A 20,299-nucleotide genomic window follows, 5' to 3' on the forward strand; every position below is an offset into this window, starting at 1 on the left:
ATTATCACATTCGAAGAAATGATGACACAGAATGATTAGCAGTGCCTGTGCTGTCCTGATGACGAGAGTCAAATTTGTGGGAACAATTAAAACGTGTGATTACAACAAACTTGACAACATTGTGTAAAAAAATCATTCACATACTGAACCCTGAAGCACTTTTAAAAAGAAACCTCAAGAATTAGAATACAAAACCAGTACCTGCCTGCTGATGTGGTCAGGTTGTGTGCTGCTTGTCCCCTGTGTTCGCTCTCTGGGCTGGCATGGGGCAGATTTAATCACAACAATAAGACAACCTGAAAGGAAAAAGAAACAGAGCAGAAAAGAAACAAATATAAAGTGACACATTTTATTTTTATCATTTAAAAGACTATAATGCTCTTTCACCCACGCACACTCTAATGAAGTGTCTGTCCATTAGAGACTAAGGACTGCATGTTCAGTCAGACTTGAGCATTAGACTTTCACAAACAGCATTTTCTCTGACGAACATGTTTTTTTCCCAAAACATTGCGTATGTGTTCAGACAGAACACTCTCATTATTGACCATCTCTGTAACTGCAGACATTTTAGGTACACCTGTTCAACCGCTCATATCTAATCAGCCAATTACATTGCAGCAATTCAATGCATTCAGGCATGTTGACATGATCAAGACATTTTGCTGAAGTTCAAACCAAGAATTAGAATGTGGAAGAAAGGAGATTTAAGTGACTTTGAATGCAGCATGACTGTTGGTACCAGACGGGTTGGTCTGAGTATTTCAAACACTCCTTATCTGCTGGGATTTCCCACACAACTGAGAAAAAATATCCACTGGCTGGCACTAGCTGAAAATCCCTTGTTATTGTCAGAGGTCAAAGAAGCTTGGCCAGAGTTGTTCGAAGGCAAGAGTAATTCAAATAACCACTTGTTGCAACCAAGGAATGCAGAAGAGCTCTGAATGTAAACCTTGAACCTTGAAGTCGAATCTTGAAGCTGATAGGCTACAGCAGCCGAAGACCACACCAGGTGCCACTGTGTTAGCTAACATCAGGGAACTGCAGCTAAAATTCAGACAGACACAACAATAACTGGGTATTGTTGCTGACCATGTCCATCTCTTTTTGACTACAGTGTACTATCTTCCAAAGGCTGCTTCCAGCAGAATAACACAGCTTGTCACAAAGCTCAAATTATCCTCTTGAACATGACATTGTGTTCTTTCTACTCAGATTATCTTTGCAGTAACCAGAACTCAATTCAGTAGAGCACCTATGGGATGTGATGTATGTATGGTTCTTATCATGGATGTGTAGCCAACAAATCCTCAGCTGTGTGATGCTATCATGTCATTATGAGCCAAAATATGTGAGGAATGTTTATAGCACCTTGTTCCTGTTCTAGATAGATATAAAGGGTCTGGTGAGTGTTTCATTACGTAACACTTAAGAAGCCAAGCGGTCGCAGCAGATGGCCGCCCCTCCCTGAGCCTGGTTCTGCTGGAGGTTTCTTCCTGTTAAAAGGGAGTTTTTCCTTCCCACTGTCGCCAAAGTGCTTGCTCATAGGGGGTCATATGATTGTTGGCTTTATTGTATGTATTATTGTAGGGTCTACCTTACAATATAAAGCGCCTTGAGGCGACTGTTGTTGTGATTTGGCACAATTGAATTGAATTGAATTAAACAATACAAGTACGGTACTGTGTACCCACAGGGGTGCTGGCCATTAAAGGGTTATCCTAACCTGTTTATTGTGTTATCTGTTAATGTTTGACTGAATTTATAATCATATTTTATACAAAACAAACTAACACACATAGGTTTACCCTTCTCAGGTTATCTGTAATGGGAAGGAAAAGATTTAGCTGTCTCCATGCTGTCTTTGTGTTTACAAAAACGAGCTAAAAACGTGAGATTTTAAGCTTATCTCTTACCTTCAGGACAATTAGGCGAAAAGGGGGTCCGACATGGTACTAGCAAGGTGTAACTCTGAAGTGGGCGTACATAGGGCTGTGCGATATGACCAAAATCTCATATCCCGATATTAAGACATCTATCGTCCGATAACGATAAAAATCACAAAAATGTAACATTTTCTGTAAATTCTGTGAATGTCGGGCAGCTCGACTTGCGTGAAGTGTTTCCAGCTGGGCGTCGCGTACCTGGAGTCGAGTGTTTTAACTGATGCATGAAACGATACATTTTTAGACATAGGTTGTAACGCCCGCCGTTTTCTTTGTGAGTATTTATTACACAGCGTGCTGCGGGGAAAAGCCTGTTCTAACGTTTGAGTCTAAGGTTTATTTTTTAGCATCTGACGGCTCTTTTTTGCTTCTCATCCGTAAATACTCTGCATCTTTCACGTGATTCAGTTTATTTTGAAAAGTCTCAACAGGATCTTGAGCTTTATTGTGAAAGGTTTATGTGGAAAATAAACAAGCGGACACGAGGTGGTTTTACCGTCGTTGTTAGTGATGGTAAATTTGATTCTTTTTACTGAATCGAGTTTTAATGAGTCACTCACCAAAGTGAATCGGGTTTTTTGAGTCATTTGAGTCACTGAGTCAGTTGACCAGAGAGTGCAAAAAATGTACATTTTCACTCAAACTTAATTTGTTTCTCTTTTAATGTAAATCCTACTGCTAAGATGAGTGATTCTTAAAGAAAACAACTATTTTATATAGCAAAAAAGAGCAAAAGAATTTCTAAAGGAACATTTCTTTTGTTTATTTTTATTTTATTAGTATTTTCCTTACATGTGTCAAATATATATTTTCTCATCTAAATGTCCACTGAGCTGTGAGCCAGGGGACGGTAGTCTTATATAACATTGGTTGCCAACCAAGAAGAAGAAGAAGTAGCTGCGAGCCAGGAGGGGGGGGGTGAGTGAGTGAGTGATTCGTTCGCTCTATGATTCAGCACAGGAGGGAGGGGTTAGCGAGTCATGAGTGATTCGCTCGCTCTATGATTCAGCACAGGAGGGAGGGGTGAGCGAGTCATGAGTGATTCGCTCGCTCTATGATTCAGCACAGGAGGGAGGGGGGTTAGTGAGTCCTGAGTGATTTGCTTACGCTACGATTCAGCACAGGAGGGAGGGGTGAGTGAGTGAGTGATTCGTTCGCTCTATGATTCAGCACAGGAGGGAGGGGTTAGTGAGTCATGAGTGATTCGCTCGCTCTATGATTCAGCAGAGGAGGGAGGGGTTAGTGAGTCCTGAGTGATTTGCTTACGCTACGATTCAGCACAGGAGGGAGGGGGTTAGTGAGTCATGAGTGATTTGCTTCCCATACGATTCAGCGCAGGAAGGGAGGGGGTGAGTAGCTCAAATGTGCTGTTAGCATGTTAGCAGAGCGATGCTACTGTGAACCGAGGAGCTATTGTCTTGATGTGAGGTTCTACTCAGGGTTTTTTCTTCCAGTTCAGAGCAGAAATGTTTTTGTTAAGATACTGGATGTTGTGTTTTTCTTCACAATTTGAATTATAAGCTAGATATATTTCTACTAATGAAATTAGTTTGCTAACAGCAACAGGGATGAGTCAGTGAGTCAGTTGCGCTTGTGAATCATCATTCACGAGTCAGTAAAGTGATTCTCGAGTATTGAACGATTCGTTCATGATTCGCGCATCACTAGTCGTTGTTGCTAACGACAAGGCATAAAAACAAGCGCTTGTCCGTCTGTAGTGTGGTTATATTAAATATAAGAGAAAGAGAGAACTTTAGGAAATTAATATAGCCACTACAGTGACCATCAAAATAATGAACAAATATTGCCGTAAACAGTTTATTTTGCGACACCACGAAACAAACGATAGCGTAAAATGAAACGATAGACGTTTTTATATCGTCATCCGATATATATCGTTATATCGAACAGCCCTAGGCGTACATCATAATATAAAACTTTTTTTTCTTTAATCTTGATCTTAGTTAAATATTAATAAAATAGGGCATTTGATAACCTTAAATGTAATATAGTATTATGTTTTAGAAACCTCATATGAAATGAGACTTACTTTGTCTTACAGGTACGATCTATACAAATGTGCTATAGGTGCTAGTAAGGCTAGAAAACCAATGTGTATGAACGAATACATTTTTTTTAAATGTCAGTTTTTGTACCTTTACATAAACATAGAAAACTGCCACTAGAAGTTGAAGACTGGTGTCTGTAAAGGACAAACCACAAAGGTACAAACAAATACTCTCTGTTAAGGGTACAATGGTCCTACCACAATAAGACGATCCATACGAGGGTACTGCTGCTGTAACAAGCTATTGTACCACCAAATGTACAATAAAGCAGTGTTTCCCAACCTTTTGGAGCCATGGCACACACCACCAAACAAAAATGTCACAAAAAGCATATTGATTGAATTTTTCCCCACGCACCAGGTATAGCAGAATTGGCTCAGGTTGTCCCCAATATCCCATTTTTTGCATTCTTCTGACCACTATGCATACTAGGCCCTTCATCTGGGTTGGAATTTTCTCCAGGACCCAGGTCAGATTGACTACTTTTTATTTTCAAATATTTATCTATCGGTATTACGGGCTGTGTCATCTTACAGCATGACTATTATGTAATTTCTTAGTCTTCTTCTGTTTTACTGCCAGTTGGCAACCCATTTAATTAGAGCAGGTAGTTGTACTGCCCTCTAGTGGAAGAGAATGTAATTGTTCTGCCCGTTACGCCGATCGTTTCGGTTACTAATCAGGTGGAACCAGATAATCTTCCATGGCACACCTGATCATTTCTCACAGCACACCTATGTGCTGTGGCACAGTGGTTGGGAAACTACAATAATTTACTTTGTCTTCTGAGTGTGTATTCATAGATACTTGTGGTTTAAATGCATTATATTCCACTTTAATGTGTATCCGAAGAATCCGATTCACATTTTTAATGAATTTCAGTAAAACTCTAACATAAAGTGTGTTTGTGACAAAGTTAGAAAAAGAATCTAAAAATAAAAAAGGAAGCTGCTCAGGAAAAGCATCAGCATCGAGCGTCCAACAGCAAATCTCTGACTAATTTGTCAAATGGAGCATCTGTTTATGGCACCAAAGCCACTCTTGGATTTCAACTTGGATTTGATGTAGCTATCATGTTATGCTGAGTGTTCTGTTCCCACTTAATACAAGATGCTAAATTGTGGGAGTGAGAGGGAGTCTGCTTCTTGTGGGGCTGCAGCCTTGATTAAAAGAAAATTCTGGTGCGAGCAGATGGCCATGTAGACTTCGCTCGCTTGCTTAAAAGTAGGCTGTCCACCCACCTTCCATATTTTTCACACTTTATTTTGTTGAAGAGAAAGCTGAAAAGGAGCGCGACGACTCAAGGCCAAGACACATCAAAACACACTCTCTATTGTTCTATTGTGAAATTGTTTTGTTATTATTTTTTTCTAGTTATGAGGTTCTTTTTGACACTTTTTTTTTTCTTTTGTTCACATATCTGTTCTGTTTGAGCCTTGTTGTTTGTGTACTGCATTTTGTTTTGTGCATCATAATTTTGCAGCTACAACACAAAATTACTGATATTAAATGATTCATTTAATGATTCAGAAGTGAATACTGATATTTGATTGGAGGTTAACTATCAAAAAATTGAATATGTACTGAATTTCAGATTTTGTCTACTCAAAATATGCTTATGTTCAGCTACTCTGTTTTTGCAGAATTCAGTTCAATTCAATCCAATTTGATTAAATTTTTTAGTGCCAAATGAAAACAACAATTGCCTCAAGGTGTTTTATGTTGTAAGGTAAAGACCCAATAAATGGAGAAAACCCCAACAATCAGATGGCCCCCGATAAGCAAGCACTTGGCGATAGTGGGAAGAGAAAACTCCCTTTTAACAAAAATAAATTGGTTGGGTGTTAGGAGAGAGAGACAGGACAAAAGAAGTGACCCAGAGATTAAAAGCAAGCAAAACTGTTGGTTGTTTTTTTATTTTATTGATTTTTTTTATGTTAAAGAACTACATGCTCTTGTTCAGGCACATCCTTATTGGTCTGACAATGTGTTTAAAAAGGACATAATGGAAACTGCAATAGCCGACTAAGACCAATACATTAATTTTGGAATGCAGGAAAAAGAAACTGTAAGCACCCTCAATTGTGACAGCTTTGAACACACCAAACCTACGTCATGGACCCTGAGGTTTCATGCCTGAATTTGAGTTTTTGTATATGCATTTGTGATATTTAGAGATTCATATTTTGTATTCCAAAAGGTTCCAGGTCAGTTTCTTTATGTTTATTTTCATCTTTGTTATAGTTTACCTATGTGGGATCTGGTCATGGTTAGTTTTGTTAATATTTTATAATTCAGTATTTCAGTTTATCCTGCTACCCTGTGTTCCCTGTGTCTTAATTAGGTCTCTGTCTCAGTTTTCATGTTTGGGTTTCCTGTTTTATTGTGGTAGTCACTTGCTGCTTAGTACTTAGTTTTACCTTCTCTGTCATGTCATTGGATTAATTTTTGTAGTTCAACTGTGTCTTGTTACCTTAGGTGTGGTTTAGGTGTGTTTAGTTTCCCAGCTCATTCCCTATTAGTCCAGCCTGTCTTTGAGTTCTTTTTTAGAGCACCAGTTATTTTTGGGGGGGGACTATTTGGATTTTTGTACCTCATGGACTTTTTACAGTCAGTTTTCACAGTTTTACTTGTTTTGGTGTGTATTTGGGTCCTTCTTCCTCAGTCCATGATAACCTAATGAACATTGCAAGTCTAACCTAAATTTGCAGAAAGTTTCCTTATCTCCAAACTGACGGACCCCATTAAAAAGAAAAAGTCGAGTTGAAACTCATTTTATATATCGCAAACTCAGCAAGCCACATGCCATAACTTCTAAAATCAGAAAGCTAACTTGTCTGTGTACGGATGTTTCACCACATCTTGCATTTACCACTCGAGGCTTTGAGTGTAAACACAGCAGAATTGACATATTTCAATATGTGTGATTTATTTATAGGTTTGTAGCAGCTTCCCAGCACCTGCCAGCAGCAGCAACACGCAGCCCATGCTATAAGAGAAGCCTCCTCTTTCATCAAATATATAAAGAATTATATCATGTGTGGGATTTATTACTCAGAAAGGCTTGTTTTTCTTCAGCATAATAATGTAATGTAATACATTACATTACAAAAAAACCCACCTGGATTTGACTAAGCAGTGTATATGCAGGTGTACAAATCTGTAATCATAACAAGGTGTAATATCACTTAAAATGCTAGCTTTTTACTTTTATTTCTAATTAATTTTGGCCAATAAGCCTTGAGTGTGCACTCAGTGTATTGAAGGAGATTTAATTAATCTAATGACAACCACAAATCCATCCAACATAAATCAATCGAAGAGAAGCTACAATTTCAGTCAACCAAGATTTTCTTTGTTTTTTGCGGACTTCCACTCTCACACCAGCTGCAGTGATGTAGCACCAAGACATTTTAGCTGCGTGTGCTTACAGCACAAGTGTTACCACACCCAGCACCTCCTGTCGGTAACAAATGTGAAACTTTTCAACCAGCAAGGCTCGCCTAGTGCTGCTCTTGAGCAAGCATAAACACTGAACTGTGTTTCAGTGACAAAGAAAGTGAATATTTATTATGAACTGACAAAAGTCTAATTGCTCCCATCAGACTTCTGCTTTCTTACTAATGTACATTAAGAACAATATTTCTCAAAGACAGAGGTGCAGCGTGACAACTGAGATTTTAAAATGCACTGAGGAACATTCATAGACATAAAACAACTCGAGTGGACATTTCATATTTTGTAACCAGAAGACAAGTTGCGTCACGAGAGTGTTAAGAATGCTCTTTTATTGTCCTATTAGAGGTACAAAAGCTTGTCATTGGGGTGCTATCCTATAAGATAATTGACAGAAAACATCTTTGGCCCCACAGAGAACAGCTTTGAAGGACTTTTTTAAATTTTAATGTAAGAGTACAAAAATGCATCTTTTACCAAAAAGTAAAATACTGCATACCGGGGTAATAATCAACTGTACATATTTTTATAATTATAAATTCATAGACTCAGAAATGCACTGCAGTTCATATAGCATATTTCTACTCTTACCAACCTCACCTCAATTCATTGTTCTCAGTTGTTATTTTATACTGGAGAAAACCAAACAGCTCTAGGGGGAAATGATCCCACTGAAACTAGAACCTTCATGCTGTGAGGCAACAGTGCTAACAGTCTGCCACCAATATAGAAGAGAAACACAATATGAGACTTGAATCAAATGCTTTTTATTTAACTTACTACTTTGCATTTAGTAATTAGTTAATATTTAATCTCTGGCTCACTTCCACAGCTTGTCTTTTGTCCCGTCTCCCTCTCATCAGCCCAGCTGCACATCACAGCACTGCAAAAACTCAAAATCTTACCAAGAGTATTTGTCTTATTTCTAGTCAAAATCATCTCATTACACTTAAAATAAGACAGAATCAGCTTAAGGGCAACATTTCAGTAAGCTAAAGGAACTTGTTTCAAGACAGTAAATCTTAAAACTAGAAAAAAAACTAGACAATTTTCACTTGTTTCATTGGCAGATTTTTTTACTTAATACAAGATATTTTAGCTTGAAATAAGTGAAAAAATCTGCCAATGAAACAAGTGAAAATTGTCTAGTTTTTTCTTCCTGTTAAAAGGGAGTTTTTCCTTCCCACTGTTGCCAAGTGCTTGCTCATATGGGGTCACCTCATTTGAGTTTTTTCTCTACTATTGTATGGTAAAATGTAAAAATCTTAAAATCTAAGAGCAACATTAATATTTTACCAAACTTTATATTTAATCATAAAACCTAAATGAAAGTGTGCAATGATGCACCTAGTATTGCCTGGGAACATGTATACCTTTGTTTGTGTTTTTTTACCCTTGAGACTGTACGCCTAATCACTTTGGATACTACTAATTAACCCTGCAGGCTACTTCGGTGTTGACTGGGCGGCTATGGCTCAGGAGGTAGAGCGACCAGTTGTCTACCAGTCGGTTGACGATTTGATGCCCAGCTACAGTCTGCATGTCAGCATATCCCTAGGTTGCAATTCATCTATTGGGGTGTGAATATTAGAGAAGGTGCTTGAATATAGAGAAAAAAATGCTTTCGTGATTGGGTGAAGGAGGCTTGTAGTAAAAAGTGCTGTGAGTGCTCAGTTAGAGTAGAAAAGTGTTATATAAGTACTTGTCCATTTACTGTTTAAACTGCACTTTTAAGGGCAGCAGTGCACTTTTAATGTACTCCTATTTCTCAAAGTGCAGTGAGTGATGTGAGTGAACATGAAAGGACTGTACTGTAAAAAACAAACAAACAAAAAAACTGTTTTGCTTTCAAGAAATTCGGTGCATGCTTCAAAAACTTTATTTGCCCAATTTAGCTCTGCTCGCTCGATATGATGGTAGCAGACTGACACTCATTTGTAAGTAATACCAAACGTGGTACAACTTGCTATTCGTGTTTATTAGCTCTGTTGCTTCTCTCATTTACACTTTTTTTCCCTGCCTGTTCATCGATCCATGAGCGTGAGCTATTTCACCTGTCTGCACCCCTGAATCTTTCATATGATGTCTCGAATTTAAAAGAAGGTGACTGTGTTTGTTTAAAAGTCCCGGGCAGTTCTCACAGGGTAACAAACTGAATCTAAAAAGGTGTCAGAAGCTCTTTGTCTTTCCACAAACAACACAGATGAGGTCAATCCAGCCATTTCCTTCATTGATCCCCTGTATTAAATCTATATGAATCACAACAGAGGGAGTGCAGGTAGAAAGGAGGAGACGAATCAATGAAAAAGGATTTTTAAGCTGCAAGAAAACAGGGATGTGGAGAGAGGGCCTGAAGATCAATGCGAGGGCAGTGACCCTAATATTTTGTACATTCAATCAAGAGTTGTGTTGAGGACTACTTTGTGGGCCAGCCAGAAAAGATAAAAATATCCTCTGGAGTTGTCCTTTAGCAAGAGTGAAGGAAATCCTGGCTGATGTGAAATCCAGTCTGCACTAAATGTAATTTCTAATTTTAAAGGGTCTATTAATTCTTGTCCAGCACCTCTGCCAGTAGTAGTTTTCACAGGGGTCAGAACAAGAGCTAACATTAATAACAACTGTTGTCAGTCCAGCTGGATGTGGCTGACAACAGTGTTTACCATTTGACAATGTCCTTTTGGAAATAACATATGAGGCCATTAGGTGCCATTATAGGTCAGACCCCACACAAACACATCCAGGCTAACGGGGAGCGACAGTAAATCACTCTAATCCAGCCATGAGATGAAGGCAGGTTATTCCCTCATGACGGTGGGGGGTGCGGGGGTTGTGTCACAAGCTGAGCTACAGTTTACCAGCTTGAGTCATGATGAAAGCTGTGATAGAGCTCAGCTGTCACTCAGGATGTCTGAGCCACAAATCTCTGATCACCTGCCTTCCACACACACACACAGACAACCACAGGCTGCACACCTCAGTTAGTGGGGACATAGAGAGATGCTGAGGGAGAAGATCCAGCTGTGGAGCCATCACACAGGATCTACATGCACACATTTGGCATCAGCTTTGTCACAGACATAAAAATACTGTGTAAAAATCTGACAAGCAGCCAAGGCTTATTTGTGCAAGATTATCTCTTTTTTCCCTCTCTCTCTGTGTCTCCATCCCTGCTCTTCTACAGATCGACATCATCATCGCTGATGCTGCTACCCTCCAGGTCCCTCAAGCAGAGATTTGAGTCATCTCCCTCTCATCCTCTTCCAACCCTCAGCCCCGTTGAGTCCGACTGTCAATACAGAAGCACTAAATGCTGCTCAGACTGTCAGAGAGAGACTGCAGCGTGCCTTTCACACTTTACACAGTGTGTACAGCCTGCACGAGCACAAAGTATCCTACGCCTGAGAGGACAAATGTGGGGAAAGGAGGAGAAGCGGCTGTTTGAACAAGACCCAAACTCCGCAGAAGTTGTCTGTACGGCTTCTCACGAGGAGAAGGGAAAGAAAAAGAGGATGAAGGGACCAAACTGTGAAAATAACATCCAGGGAGATACGGAGCGCTTACCTCCCCACGGTCCACACACACATGCACACACACACACACAGATCTGTGTATTTCTGCTGCCGCGCCGTTCCACTCACCTACAGTAAATCACTTCCATGACTCACACAGAGGGGAGATAACCGGCTCTCAGGAAAAGTGGAGTAAACACTCGTTGCAAAGGCAGGAAGGGCTCTCGCTCGCTCGCTCTCGCTGCAGTGCTGCTATCTCTCATCCTCGTTTCTCCTCCTCTGTCTCTTCTTTCGCTTTGATCTCTCCCTCTCTCTCTCTCTCTCTCTTTCTCTATCCAGTGGTGCCCCCCTCCTTTCTCTCTCTCTCTCTCAAACTCTGCCACCCCCTCACGCTCCACCACAAGGTGTCACAAACACTGTGTCTGCTCCCACTGCCTCTTATTGGCTCCCACTTTTCTCTCCTCTTCTCTCCAGCCCCCACCCTGCACTATCTCTCTCTCTCTCTCTCTCTAGATTTTCTGCCTTAAAGAGGCAACATGTTACACCTATAGTTACACAAACTCAAAGCAAGTCACTTCAGCCGCTTTATTTATTCTAAGTGGGTAAGCATGGCATAAAACCACCATCGCCTTTGTGCCTGCCTCAGGGAGTTGTGAGCCCTGGGGCTTATGTAGTGACTTTGCATAGCTGGAAGGCTATGCCAAGTCGCTTTGTGTAGGCACTTTTATTTTTTATTTCAAGCAAAATTATTATTACTAACACTATTAGCATTATAAAAATGCATAAAAGACATTTCTGGTCCCGGAGATCTCCAGACACACTGCAAAACATCCAAAAGTCTGCTTCCAAGCAGCAACCTCTAAGGCTATTAAAGCCAGCTTCCAAGTGTTGCAAACTGCAGTTCCTCTAATGGCCACTTGAGGCCAGTTCCAAAGGCTATTTGAAACAAACCACTCCAATGTCAAAATGTCCAACTTTACAGCATAAATAGATGTAGTCACAGTGTGCTTTGTTCACTTTATGTCAAACATAGCTGGTATACAGAGGCTCGTGGCTTACGACGTTGCATTTTGAAACCCCAAGCTCAGCATTTTCAGCATCACCAGCTTGGTGTTTTGAAACCGGCCCTGACCTGCAAAGTGAAATGGATTTTGAGAGGAATGGCGCTCATTCATTGGCTCATACTTTGTGACTGACAAATTATGAGCTAGTGTGCTTAACCTGAGTAATCCTCTTTTCAGACTCTCATAATGAAACTTATGCGTTCAATAAGGAAAATTGATGGTCTCACATCTGTCCACTCCTAGGTGCTGCCGGCTAAATCTAAGCTTTTTCACTCTCACTTTCCCACGCTGTCAAGCTGTTTGTGTTGTCACTGGTCTGGTCAGACCACCTTCTCCCGGCATTCTCCAGGCCGATCAGGATTCATGCTGCGTAATTTAAATCTCACTGCACATCTGTCGTTCTCCTTTGCAGACGCCTTTGTGCAACCGACCTTCTCCTCATGTCCACCACTCATCACTCAAGCGCCGATCCGCCAAGACAGGCCATCGGAGTCTAACTGCCAAACGCCTATCTATATTCTGTTCATATTTTCAATAAATAATGTTCATTCTTTCTAATGATCTCTCCTTATTGAAATGACCATAGGTTATAAAATAAACCTAATGAAACCTTGGGGCATATTCTAATAGAGGTCTGTATGATGGGAAGTGTTTTTGCAACCACAACAATAACCCCTGGCCAGTAGGGGTGCAACGGATCACGGTTGATCCGAAATCCGAACCGATCCCTCTCCACGGTTCGGTGCGCACGTGATCCGAAGATTCGAAAAAGAAAAAAAGTATGCGTATGGTGCGCGGTGGGTCTGTCAAGCGGTAGTTATGGTCAGCGCTAGCGGTCCAAGTAGCGGAGCAGAGGAGTTTGCGGCATTTAAGCAGCCCTTTGCTGCTCAGTCCGACCGGGCTAAAGCTAAAAGCTAATGGGGTGTTTAGCTGCAGACGGGAGGCCGTCGTCTGTTGTGCAAAACAAGGTTTAAACTGTGATGAACGTGCTTGAGCCACGCTATGATATCTCGTTGCGCGTCCACTTCAGTGACAAGATCGTTCCAAGCATGTATGAGCAGGAGAAGTTTAAAGTTATGGCTGAACTGTCCCAGGCATCTTCTGTTGCTCTAACTACAAATGGGTGGAGCTCCAGGGCAACGGAAAGCCACGTGACCGTGACCCCTCGTTATATCACAGCGGAGTGGTAGCTACAAAGCCCTGCACTGTCCTATAGATTACATTAGATTAGATGAAACTTTATTTATCCTCGGGTGGGTTCAAACTGAAATTCAGTTTCCAGTAGCACAGCACCGACAGAAGTTGCAGAATGTGAGCAGAAATATACCATATATACATTTATAAATACAGAGAATACAAAAGGGATAAATAGAATAAATAGGAATAAGAATACAAGGGAACGCCACATTTTAAGTATTGTAAGTCTATTACACCGCTGGATATTAACAAAAACTATTGCACAGTGAAAAGGCACTACAGCTACTTGTTCCCCTCCTCTGTCCCGTTTCCCCTCAGCGAGGAGTTAAACAGTTTGTGGGACAAAGGACTTTTAAGTCTGCTGGTCCTTGACTTTGGGAGAAGCAACCTGTCACTGAACAGACTCCTCTGGTTGTTTATGGCCGTGTGCAGAGGATGCAGAGGCTGCCCAGCATGGTCCATAATGTCCATATTGCACCTTAATTTGTTTTTATGTAAGTGCGTGGAATGAGTCTTCAGTTGAATGTTTTTAATAGGCAAAAATACTTAAATAAATAAATGGCGTAGTAGAATTTTTGTCTTTTTTTTCTATTTTGCTGATCCGAAAATTTATCCGATCCGTGACTTAAAAACTGTGATCCGATCCGAACCGTGAAATTTTTGATCCGTTGCACCCCTACTGGCCAGCCATTAAAACACACCAAATTATTAAAAATACATTATGTGGACATACGTTGTGCATCCGGAGGAACACACGCACACACATATGTATATGTATCTTAGCAGTTCTTAGGACTGCGCTCTTCTGGACAGAGATCTCGGATGTTGCTCCTGGGATGTGCTGGAGCCAATCACCCAGCTTGGCGGTCACTGCACCGAGTGTTCTGATCTTCAAGTAACCCCTTCCACTGGGTTTACTTGCATAGTAGCAATCCAGCAGAGCCCTGTTCTCATCCCTTGCCCACTTATGCTTTCTTGTTCCAGTAGCCCAGTTTTTATCAGTGTTGCTGGTTCCTCAACACCTGATGTGGACCTTGTTAATCTGGGTGACTTCCAAGCCAGTATGGCTTCAGTTATCTCTTCTCGCTCATCTCCAAGGTTAGCATGGGGTGGGTCTAGCTGGGGGACCCTTACTGAATACAGATGCTCTGGTTGGGAGTTGAACCCCTGACTTGAAGTTCCAAAGGACATTATTGGGACATGGGTTTTTGAGCGACAGGTGGGTGCTAACCTGGTTACCTGACTATGGTCGCTGTCTTGCAATCAGCTTAAATGCAGTCTTGCATTTAAGCTGATTATTTAGCACTTCCTTCTAATATGCTACCTTGCGGCTCTTCAAAAACCAAATGTGTCAGTCAGTATGCTCCAGTGAAGACTTCAGAATGAGAGCCTACAAACTAATCTTTGAGTGTCAGTAATGTCGTCTTTTATGCAGCATTCTTCTATGAAACAGCTGAAGAGATTTTAGGTCCCCTATTCTAATCCAGCCAAACCATAAAAGGCAAATGATGACGAACGATGAAGTCCTGTTATCTTCTGAACACACAGTGATATAATTATCTCTCATTTCTGTTAACTGTTAGATAGCTAAGCTACTTTGTGAAGGCACTAAGTTGTGTCTTCTGACAGAATAAGCATAAATGCACTTTAAAGACAACACCTGGGTGTGGCTGAACATCTTTGTCACTATTTTCTCAAAAGTTTTCCTTCTCCACTGAGACGGTTAACAGACTCTATACTTTTGACTGTCCAGCAGCATCTGAGTTCATAAAGTAACTAGTCTGCTACGTGGAGCTGAAAAACTTGGAAATGGTTTGAACTTCTTATGCTCTCATTATTTCTGTCACTTCTTTATGTACAACTGCTGCGACACCATGAACGCTGTTATCTCCTTTGTACCTTTACCCCGCTGTCTTTAAAGTCCAACTTTTCGTTCCGTCTTCAAGTGTTGCCATTAGTAACAGGTTTTAGCTTTGGCTTTAGACGTGTTCTTCTACAATACAAATCACATACCGTCAAAGTGATCACCTGTCTTTTATATCCATCGTTATATGTCGAAGCTGTCTACTGATAAAGAGATTTCTTTTTAAAATGATAACAAAGTTAGAGATGCATTTAATATGATACAAATATTTAACATACATATGGCCATGAATGTCTGAGGACTGGGGAATATCAGTGGATGCAACCGTTAATGATCAGTTCAAACTGGATCTCTGCCAAAGGAGGGCCAGGAGTCAAGTTCCCAATTTGCAATTATAATTAGCCTTCAAGCCCCTTTAAATGTAGAGCCCGTGTATTCTCCATGCCGCCCTGTCTTTATATGATATTTGCTCTAATTCAGCGTGGAAAACACATTAAAAGCAGAATCAGCGATGCGCTCGTGCTGAAGGCGTGAGGTGCTCCGTGTTTTTTCATGTTTGACTATCAGAAAATGTGCTGCTGCTGTTTTAAAAATGTAAGGGTCCTAAATCATGCAGATCACACCGTGTCAGACCACACACGAGCACAGCATTCCTGCTGTTACAGCACTGCTGTAAGCACGAGACTAAGTCAAGTGCAGCAGCTTTGATATGACAGAAAATTAAAGAGGACTGCTGGAACATCTGTCCTGCTCTTATTGGGGGCTGGAGTGTCTGTCGATTATGTGAGAGGTGTTTCTATTCCTCCCTGTCTGCTTGTTTGTTTATTAGCCTGAAGATATTTGGTGGACGGACTCCCTTAGTGGACGTCCAGATCTAAATTCATGATTGGCACCTTCACATCTTTATTTACAATTCTGAGATCCATTCACAGACATGCAGATATGTTTTTTTTTATGTTATATTTTATCTGGATGATGCAGTTCAAATAAACATATACTGTTATAATTAGAAGAACTTGCTTTTACACATGCACCAGTATTGTAATGAAATCGTTACTTCACACTTATATTTTATTATAGTAGCTGTTTGATATAATTCAAGGATGAATATGAATGTTTCTGTGATCTTCCCAAATGCACAGTTATTTGAGATTATGATGATTATGATTGCAAAAACTGAAAAGTGACCCCAGTGGAGCTGGATCAGAATCCATGTAAACACTTTTAAATTGACTTTCAGTTTTCTAAGCTGAACAACTTGTTACTTTAACATAAATTTGTCTTGCAACCTAAACTATTTTAAACATTTTCTTATACACAATATTACCAAAAGTATTCAATCATCCATCCAAGTAAATGAATTCAGGTGTTCCAATCACTTCCATGGCCACATGTGTATAAAGTCAAGCACACAGACTACCTCTGCAAACATTTGTCAATAATGGGTCGCTCCCAGGAGCTTTGCAAAGTCCACTGTGGCACTATGATAGGATGCCACATCTGCAGCAAGTCCAGCTGTGAAATTTACTCGCTACTAAATATTCCACAGCCAAGTGTTAGTGGTGTTATAACAAAGTGGAAGCAATATGGAATGACAGCAACTCAGTCATGAAGTGGTGAGTATAAAATCATACAGCACATAGAGCACAGAGATGTCCAACTTTCTGCAGAGTCAATCACTACAGATCTCCAAACTTTATGTTTTCCTCAACTTCATGTTTGTATATGTGCAATCAGGATGGGACACCGGGACCAAAAATTCCAGGCCGATATTTTTTTTGTCCCAGTGAAGCCATTAATATGACTGCACACCAGTGCACAAAGCAGGCTCCATAAAGACATGGATGAGTGAGTTTGGTGTAGAAGAACTTGACTGGCCTGAACAGAGTCCTGACCTCAACCCAACACAACACCTTTGGAATAAATTAGAGAGGAGGCTTTGAGCCAGGCCTTCTCATCCAACAGTGTCTGAACTCACAAATGCGCTTCTGAAAGAATGGTCAAAAATTCCCGTAAACACACTCATCACCTTGTGGAAAGCCTTCCCAGATGAGCTGGAGCTGTTATAGCAGCAGAGGGTGGACCGACATTATATTAAAACCTATGGATTAAGAATGGGATGTCACATGTTCAAATGCACGTGAAGGCTGATAAGGGAATACTTTTGGCAATATAGTGTATAATAACATCTGATATGAGTCAGCTCCAACAAGTAAATTAAATTTAAAAAAAAACATGACATGAAGGGTAGCACACAGTAACTATGAGCTGATTGTGAAATGAGCTGAAAAGTAGCCAGAAACAAGGAGAAAAAAACAAAACGTGGCATTTTGCCTTTCATAAGAACTGATCAGTGGGTGTTTTTTTTAATAGCTCATCCATTTAGACTTTGTCTTAAAGTTGGGGGTCTGGCCCTTGTGAATAACATGTGCCAGCACTGATAGCTTCCTGCTAAGCCTCACCTTTTCTAATATGAATCATTGAATTGAGTCTCTTAACCAGGTTTGTGTTGTTGGTGCTTTTTGGAGCACATTCAAAGAAAATACATGACAAACAATGTGGCCCAAGAAGTTTTTGCTTTAGTTTTGCAGAGTGAAATTGTGGTCTTTTATTAATCTGTTACTTAGCTGTAATTAGCAGGTCTTTGTGTGTTACAGCCACACAGTTTATGGATGAAATGTGCTAACCAGTGCTGCTAGAGCCCTAGTCACGTAGGCCTAGTGATTGGTGGGCGACCCCCCTGGCAACCCAAAATCTTTGTGAACTTCAGCCACCACTAAATGGATTAATTCCATTTTTAACTTACTAGGTGGCTGGCATCAGAGAATATATATTTTCCTAGCAAATGTTTGTTGTCAGGGGACCAGTCTCTATACCTGTTTGATTGGGGCTTAGCCATATTTCCTAGCACTGCCTACCCTGCTTTCCAATTATGGTCCCTTGTGGCTCCAAAGTTTTACTGTTGAATGTATAATAATAAATCATAATTAAATTTATATTAATATAAAATCCATAAACTTAAAATTAATCAAATATTATAAAACTGCCATTTATGTGGGTGGCATATTATGAATAGTATCTTTAGTCTGTGACCCCACCCTGTGCTAACTACAGCTTCATACTGCATAGCTTAGCATGGCTGCAGTCTTTGTTAAGTAATCACTTCACATAAGCGTTAATTTAAAAAAAGTTTTTAAAGGGAAGCGGTAATTTTGCAATTGTTGCTCTTCCACTTGTGAAATATAAACATATAAATATAAAGCAGTAAATTATTATAATTATTATTATTATTATTATTATTCTGCCAGCGCCACTCAGCATAAGATGCAGTGAGAGTTGACATGATGATTAAGTCAGAAGCCTGAAGCAACTGTCGATGCTCATTCCACTCAAACAGAAAACAGGTATCAGTGTCCACCAGACCCACTGATGCTCAGTGTCACACACACACACACACACACACACACACACACACACACACACACACACACACACACACACACTTAAAGCCATATATTTAGTATTTTTTATTAAATATTATTTATTTAATATTTCTATACTTGCTATCAACCCTACAAGGTTATGCAGTTATACATCAGGTGCTGAGTGTGTACTTTAGATATTCATACATGCTTTGCAGACAAGCTAAGCTCAGTGAATAGATGAATAAATCAATAAAAAACTGATGAAGTGATACAAATATATGCTCAAATACTACCATGTACTGGTTTCTTGGTGTTGTACTTGACATGACCTTCTTCTTTATGAAATGTGAATATAGATTTCCTGTTCGGAAAACTGGCTATGAAAGTTTCAGAACGAGGCTTAATTAAGGGTTTTAGAAGTTCAAGACTCTCCAAGAATGTTTTGAGGTCGACGGCTGACTCTTTAATCGAAGGGAAACACAGGAGGGCGGGAGGAAGCCGAGGACAGAGAAAAATATTTGAATTTTCTCAAACAGTTTGACACAGCCTCGTCTTGTCTCTCCGATAACGGATGCAAATTACTATTTCCTCCATCTGGGATACATTAGAAAGAAGATCTTATCATATTTAGCTGCCAAACAAACTTAGAACTATAACAACTCTGTGCAAGCCTCGCAGCCAGATAGCAAATGAGTAACAGCCACAGATACAAAAACACAAGCAACAGACTCTAATCTAATGTGTTTGCCTGATTAATGTGGTTTTAAACAGATTTTCCTCTCACGTATAAAAATAGTTTATTTGGTGAGTCAAAAGAATTTCTTGAAATTCCAAAACAATGAGCCTGAGATCACCGGATCAGATATACTCCCCCTTCTTGTATATCATACAGAACCAAAAGAGTGTTTGGGTGATGACACGAACACTTTAACTGTATTCTCTAATAGCACAGTCATTTAAGTTTGAGTTGTCTGATGAAATACAATATCTGTATCTGCTTGTGACCTTTACCAAAAGTAAACAGACAATATCTGTATATTTTGGCCCCTTGCTTGTCATATCCAAGGTCCTTTACCTTTCATCCAACTAGAATCAACCTCACTTGTTTCTAGCCAATATACAGGTGCCAGAGCAGCACAAAATTACTGGTCCTGAAGTGAGAATCACTGACTTTAGAGGCTATGGGAAGAAATTTACATTGGATTTGCATATGCAGCTTGAAGATTATGTAACATTTGGTTCTCAAACTTTTCAAAAATGCTGGCTGGTTCACAAAAAGCAGCAAGACAGAACTCAGCAACAACAATGGAACCACATCTATAGAAAACAGATAAATGTTTGATTTGGAGTTCAACCTAAGAGATATTTCTCTTCTAAACTTTTAGATCTTTTTTTAAGATAATTGCCGAAAACTTGAAAAGGTAAAGCTTCTCAATATTTCACGAGAAAAAGAACATCCGAATAACATTCATGAAGGAAAATCTCATTTCATCATCTTTCCCCTGCTGTTAATCATTTCATCACATCATCCTCTGATCATTCACGATCAGGGGGATTGATGGTGAAGTTGACCCACTAAACCACCAACCTGTATATAGAATTCACCTGGGTTTAAGCAGCTACGACAGCAAAAATGCTGCTTACAAACCGATGCATCTGTGTTGATAATAGAATAGAACAAACAGATAAAGGAGGAGAAGTTTCCAGTCTTTAATGAAAACCTGTAACAGATGGTGTTATGTTAGGGATCTAAGTACTTCTTCCACCAC

The 20,299-nt window shown here is 40.0% G+C and overlaps 1 protein-coding gene across 5 annotated transcripts in view; it reads right to left on the reverse strand.

Annotated features, from left to right (window-relative positions):
* LOC116314030 (alpha-1,3-mannosyl-glycoprotein 4-beta-N-acetylglucosaminyltransferase C-like) overlaps positions 1 to 20,299 on the reverse strand; it is a 74,585-nt gene that overhangs the window by 52,079 nt on the left and 2,207 nt on the right. For 2 of the 5 annotated variants that reach the window (XM_039614405.1, XM_031731916.2), the window contains exons 1-2: positions 11,110 to 11,464; positions 202 to 296 (exon numbers count right to left, since the gene is read on the reverse strand). The gene's annotated coding sequence lies outside the window, so the exon portion shown is untranslated. Of the gene's footprint in view, positions 1 to 201; positions 297 to 11,109; positions 11,465 to 20,299 lie in introns of those variants that run through there. The other 3 variants (XM_039614404.1, XM_039614406.1, XM_039614403.1) reach the window with 3 other exon arrangements.

This window comes from Oreochromis aureus, linkage group 7 (assembly GCF_013358895.1).
Source record: "Oreochromis aureus strain Israel breed Guangdong linkage group 7, ZZ_aureus, whole genome shotgun sequence".
Lineage (NCBI taxonomy): Eukaryota > Metazoa > Chordata > Actinopteri > Cichliformes > Cichlidae > Oreochromis > Oreochromis aureus.